Raw genomic sequence first — 7,172 nt, 5'->3', positions numbered from 1 at the left:
AACTTCTCCAGAAAACAGTTGAAGAGGAAACACTTCCCAACTCATTTTATGTATCGTGCATAACTCTAGTAAGGAATTATGGACATTAAGGACATTACAAGGACATTACAAAGAAAGAATTACAGATTAATATCCCTCCTATGTCTATTTGCAACATTTCTTAACAAAATAAAGAGACTGGGGGCACCTGGGTGGCTCAGTGGGTTAAAGCCTCTGCCTTCGGCTCCGGTCATGATCCCAGGGTCCTGGTATCGAGCCCTGAGTCGAGCTCTCTGCTCAGCAGGGAGACTGTTTCTTCCTCACTCTCTCTGCCTGCCTCTCTGCCTACTTGTGATCTTGGTCTGTCAAATAAATAAATAAATAAAATCTTTAAAAAAAAATAAAGAAAGAAACTGAATATTTCAAAAAGGATATAATGTATCATTACCAAGTAGGGTTTATACCAGTTACGTAAGATTTAACATTGGAAAGATTGCAAGATACTGGGTCAATAGGCAAAAATCAAAGGCATTTATATAAAAGAGCAACAAACAGTTGGAAAATCAACCAAGAAATTCAATATCACTTACCATGGCAACCAAAAGATGAAATACTTAGAAACGAAGTTAACGAAAGGTATCTAAGAACTCTACATTGACAACTACAAAACACTAGCGAGAAATATTGAAGATCTCTATAAACAGATATTTCATGTTCAAGGATGGGAAGATTCAACGGTGTTAAGATGTCAGTTCTCCCCAAATTAATCCACGGAAACATCACAATGCCTATCCCGGCAGTCCTTTTTTTTTTCTTTTTTTGGTAGAAATTGACAAGTTAATTCTAAGATTTATATGGAAATGCAAAGGTTCTAGAACAGTCAAGTAATTTTTGAAAAAGTACATAGTTGAAAGGCTTATATCACCTGATTTCAAATCTTATTATAACACTATAGTAATTAAGACAATATTAAATTGGTGTAAAAATTGATAAATAGATCAGTAGAACAGATTATAGAATCCAGAAATAGATCCACATATATGCAATCAATTAAATTTTTATACCAGAGCTAAGGTAATTTAATGGGGAAAGGAAAATCTTTGTTTACATTTTTGCCTTTTTTTTTTTTTTTTAGGTGCAGGATAACTGGGTATTCGTATGCGAGGAAAACCAGTCTTGACCCCACCAAACATCATACTCCAAAATCAGCCCCCTGCAAATCAGAGACCTTACATTAAAAGCTAAAACTATGAAGCTTCATAAAGAAACAGAAGAATATCATCCTTAATTTGAGATGGGCAAGGATTTCTTAGGAAAGACAGAAAACACTAGCCATGAAAGAAAAATTTAATAAATGAGATCTTACAAAAATGAAAACATTTCCTCATTAGAGAGACCATGGGAAAAAGTCAATAAGCAAGTCATACACTGGAACAAAGTGTTTGCTTACGCAATCCGACAAAGAATCCGGCATGTGTGGAGGACTCCCACAACTCAAAGAGAAGACAATCAGCTGTAACCCACAGCCCAAAGACTTAGAATAGCCACTTCTCAAAGACACAGAAAAATCCCATAAGCACATCAATAGGTTCTCAACCTCACTAGTCATCAAGAAAAAGCAAATTAAGTTCATAATGAGATAACAGTGCACAGCCACTGGAATGGCTAAAATTAAACAGTTTGATAATACCACAGGTTAGTTAAATTGTGGAACAAGTGGGACTCTCATACATTCCTGAAAGGTGTGTAAAATGGGACAAAAACTTGAGAAAAATGTTAGTCTGAGAACTCCAGAAAATCTCTCCTGGCCTCCCCCAGAACCCTCCCTGCCCAACCCTGCCCATCTTACAGACCCAGGAGTGAGCTTTTTAAAAAGGAAATCTGATTGTGTAACTTCCCTACTTAAAACATTTCAATAGATTCCGCTGCTCTTAAGATAAAGTTCAAGTCCGGAGGCCTACAGGGCCCCTCATTGTTAGGTCTCTGCTTACCTCTCCAGTTCTTTCTTAGGCTTCTTCATTATTCACCTTTTTATCCCTCAACCCTTGTCCCAGTAATGCTGCTGAGAAACCAACCCCAAACTCAGTGCCTTAAACCAGCAATCAGTTATTCTCAGGGATCCAAGGTTCAGCTGGGGCCAATCTGCTTCAGGCTACAGCAGCTGGGGGTTGGGCCATCTAAACTGGAGTTGGCTGTGGCACCTAGGTAGCTGTCAGTTAAGTGTCAGACTCTTTGATTTCAGCTCAGGGCTTGATCTCAGGGTCATGAGTTCAAGCCCCACATTGGGCCCCATGCTGGGTGTGGAGCGTACTTTAAATAAATAATCAAACAAACAAACTGGGTTTGGCTGAGTGGCTGTACCTCTAGATGCAGTTGTGTGGATTGGCCTTAAGGTTCTGTTCCACGTGTCTCTCATGCTCCTTGGACCAGCAGACAAGCTGGGCTTGTTCTCATGGCAGTGGCAGAAGCCTTTGGTGGCAAATGGCCAAAGACCTGAGCTCTTAAGATACCTCTCAAGATTGGCACATTGTTACATCCACCAGGTTTCAGGACCACATCAAGGCCAATGCAGAGAGATACACTCTTCGCTCTAAGAACTGGGACCAATAGCTCAGCCTACTCCAAAACTCCACGCCCCTGGCCAACTGAGCCGTTTTCAGCACCCCTCCAAGTATCTCAGGCTCCTCTTCCGTCTTCATCCCATTCTTTCTATATAGATTGCCAATTTCTCACCCACCACGACTCCTCAGGGAACTTCCCTACCTCAAGGTCAGGTCAAGGTCAGGCTAGCGCCCTGCTTCCCAGAGTGACCTGCACTTCCCTCTCTTGGCTGTTACTACACAGTGATGAGTTATTGTTCCCCTGTCCGTACACCGTACCCCTCATCTCCTCTGAAGGTTTAGGTGATTTTCTTGATGTGTGAGGTAGGCAGGAGGAAGGCTCGTTGCTGTGTGCACTCTTCAGTTGCTGGAAATAGAGTTAGGATGTGCCGTGTGTTGGGCCTCCAAACTTCGGGAGGGCCCAACTGCACATGGGGTGACACACCTTTCTTTGGGTTACAGACGGAGGCAAAAGCATAGTGGATATCTGTTGCTTTTGCCTGCCCACATCTCTTTGGCCTTTTAAAAATAATAGCAGCTGCCCTTGGGGAATCACTCCTGCTTATGTGCCCTGCCTGGGTCAAGGTTGGGCTAGATGGATGTTCTCACCCACCAGGTTGAATCAGGTGGAGCAAATAGACAGGAAAATAATTTGAACAGACTTTTCTCGAAGGTAATTGTTCGATACGACTGCCCATTATTAGCTCCTGCTAGCCAGACTCCCAGAGCTGCTGGGGTTCCTGCTCTCGATGAAGTTCTTCAGTTCTGCTTTTCCTAGAATTCTCTGTTGCCATCATCAACCCTTTCGATAAACGCCTGAATTTCATTTTAATTAAAGCAACCAGAGTCCATTTCTATTACTTACTCTTAGCACGTAATTAGAGCTGATACTAAACAAGCCGATGTTCAGTACCTTCAGGCCCCAGCCTGGGTCCTTGCTCTCCTCCTCTTGGCCACCAGGAAGTGGGGAGGGAGCTTGCCAGCTTTGGCTTTGGGCTAATTGACCCTGGAGTGCTCCTAAAGCTCATTTCAAGAGGCAAATTTCTGGATGAGTTAAGGCGTCTTTTCTTTGCCAAGGAGGGAAAGCCGGAAAGACAAGTGGCTACTGCATACCGAGTCCCACGTCTTAAAAAGGTACCCCATAATTATACTTGCAGAGCAGGCCTTTGAGGATTCTTAGAGCTTTGAGGAAGGACAGAGTTACAAGAAATTACCAGGGCGGGCAAGCGAGAAGGAGATCTGGGAGCCGCCATGTTGTACGTCCAACTAAATCTCCGTGCTGGGGAGCCGCTCACCGACTCATTCATATCTGTATCTCTAGAACTACATCATCTGTATCTATACCTCTGTCTATCGATTGATCGATCGATCTCATCTATTGTTGGACGTGAACGTACTCTCCGAGGCCCTGGGCAGGCTCACATTTTCTGTTGGCCGGAGGGCATGGCTCTGGGCTCCTTAAGCGGGTAGGTGGCCCAGCTTGCCGAAGAGGAGGCCCAAGGCACAGCTCACTGGGGGCTGCCGGTCACTTTGGGATGAAGCCCCCAGCTGCCAGGTGGGCCAGGACAACAAAAGCACCCCCCCCCATTTAGTTCTTTCTTGCCAGAAATTTACTCTATCCGTGTAAAAATAAATGTTGGAATCCTGTCCTAATTTGGAACAAATGACCCCTTCAGTTTATTCTTAATTGTCCTTCTATGCAAATTTTTCTTTTTCCTTTCTAATTTGTCAAGTGAGAAAGTTAAATCAGTCTGAATATGTAGGAAGACTCCACCAATTTTGAGCTCTTTCCTGTCTTCCCTTAGGCGTTTAGTCAGTTCTAATTTTGGGGACTAGATTTGTTTGCTAAGTCAGGGAGAAGGTAACAAGACTGGGGGGCGGGGGAGGCAGGATTTTAAAGATAGAACTACAAAAGGAGCTGCCATCTGAGGTCTCAAATTAGGATGGAAAGCACATTCTCCACAGCTATATCTCGTCATAACTGAAAGTTTAAAACAGAGTGGATTTGATTCGAATCAAGAGGCTGAGATTAAATTTATTTTTCTAAAACGTGCACTCTCAGTATGTAATACAGCCTAATGCCTGCTCTTTACAAATAAGTCGGAGACAAGGATATATTCCATTGTGAATATATTTCATTTTAAAGGGTATCTTTCGTTTTAAGGTAAGGAGTTTTGAGAGGACACAGGTATGGTGGGGAAGGCATTAGGTTTCCAAAAGTCCCGAATCCTTTCTCCTGTCCCTCATACTTCACGGCTGGTGTGACTTGAGCTAACTCCCTGACCTCTCCGAGCCACAATTTCTTCCATAAAAGAATAACGTCCATCCCGCCCTGCCTGACCTGCAGGGCCACTGAGCTCCATGAAGGCGGGGTCCTTGGTAAATGTGAGCTGCTCAGAGGATTTGCAAGATGCGTTCCTTAGGAGCAGGGCCCAGCGTTCTTAGCCCCCGCCATCTGACTTGATTAGGACAGGTGCAGGGAACTGGATGGTGGTAAGGGCCACAGCCTTAGGTTCACCTGGAATGGGTCTCCTGATTCCACCCTTCTGATATAAGTCACTGTGTGTATAACGGGGTGGTGGTGGGGGGGTAAGTTGGCAGAGCTCTCAGAGGGCAACCTGGCATTCTGTATTAAAATTAATACCCTTACACTTATACTTCTAGGAACCTATCTTGCTGAGCTATCTGCTTGAGTACGTAAGGAATAAACACAAGTGATATGGATTTGTACTGATTCCCTGGTCCTATAAATATATTAATTCATCCCATCCTCACAACAACCCTGTGTTACTCCCATTTTACAAATAAGGAAACTGAGGCAGAGAAAAGTGGAATACACTGCTCCGTGTCCCAGAGCTGGTAGATGGCTCCCTGAGTCTGTCTGGGCTGCCGTCACGGAATACCATGGACGGAGTGGCGTGGTAACAACACAATTTTGTTTCTCACAGCTCTGGAAGCTGGAATTCCAATGCCAAGGTGCCAGCATAGCCGAGTACTGACGGCTGTCTTCTCGCTGTGTCTGCACATGGTGGAAGGGGCAAGGAGCTTTCTGGGTCTCTTTGATAAGGCCACTGATCTTATCCATGAGAATGGCATCCTCACGACCAAATCAGCTCAGAAAGTCCCCACCTCCAAATACTGTCTCAGTGGAGACTGGGTTTCAACACATGAACTTGGGGGCCATGAACATTCAGTCAGAGCCATGGAGATGTGAAGCTGGGCGGTCTAGCTCCAGACCCTGGATGCCAGCCACTTTGCACGGGGGCAGATCTAAGCTTTTAGAGCCTGAAGCTCATGCAATTTGTAAAAGCCTCTCTAAAAAATGATAAATACAAGTCATGCACAGTAGTGAATATTTATTTACAATGAGAAGGGGAATTACAAAAATAACAAATTATTAAAAGCTGACAAATACTGTAAACGTCACAAAATTTAGCAAAGTAACATTTCTATTAATCTGTGCCTGATGCACCCTGATCATGCTTTTATCCCCTATGTTCCTTTTGGCTATGTATTCTTTGATCACTTCTTATACATAGGATGACAACTTTGAAGTATTTTAGAATAGGAAGACAATCCGGTCTTTCCTATAGCATAGTAAATAAAAATTTGTTTTGTATTATTGATAGCTTTGATGCATAAAACATGCCATTTCACACAGACATACCCACTGTTTGTGGTACTTCTACACACTGGAGTCCTACAAAGACAGGAATTTTGATAAATTCTATTCTGCACAATGCCCATCAAAAAAAGGAATTATATGGTACATACATAGTGGTATAACTACACTGCATTAACTAGTATGTTTCTGACAGATTTTGGTGAGAAATAAAACCCTTTTCATACCTGTGATGATGGGAAGAACCTTCTGGAGACTGGCCCCTGTCTCTGTACATTTTGGACCATTTCTTTTCCACTCCCTACAATTCTATCCTATTGTCCACAGTCATGTTTTTACTGAGTTATGACCGATGACCCTACTTTGTATTTTGACCTTGTTAGTTGGCACGGGGGATAGCAGGAGTATTTCTGGAAGCTGTTCTACACTGTGCATTAACAACTATTTCTGTATCTCTCACTAAACCGAACCTGGAGGAGGCCTGAGTGACGAGGGCCCAGAAGCCTTCACTTCATTGGCTTTCTGGATTTGCCTCTTGTAATTCTGTAAGAAGGATGCTCATCACAGCTGGTTTTTAATGGAAGAAAACGGGGTGAGCCTCAAGGGCCTTCAGTCCAGGACTGGTTAGAATACGAGGCATCTATACAGGGCTTAGGAAAAATGAACAAAATGTCTAAATGTGGTAAGAAGAGGTAGTCTTCCCCCCAGAGTAAAGTAGAAGATACAAGCGGCAGGATAATGTAGATAGTGTGACCCTGTTTAGGCATTTATGAAAACTAGACTGTTTGTAAATGCACAGACTCACTTTGGAGACAGTGGTAAGAGACTGTGGGGAGCGTGACTGTCCTGGGGGGTTAGGACTGAGAATTGGTGGGAAGGCTTAAGGGGAGAAATTTTTAATTTTCACTTCTCGTTTTCTGTCCTGTTAGAATGATTTGACTTGAGGTATATGCTAGCCCCAACCAAAAGAG

Source organism: Lontra canadensis, unplaced genomic scaffold (assembly GCF_010015895.1).
Source record: "Lontra canadensis isolate GAN:19392208 unplaced genomic scaffold, GSC_riverotter_1.0 scaffold118, whole genome shotgun sequence".
NCBI lineage: Eukaryota > Metazoa > Chordata > Mammalia > Carnivora > Mustelidae > Lontra > Lontra canadensis.
Note: the sequence above shows the minus strand (reverse complement) of the source record.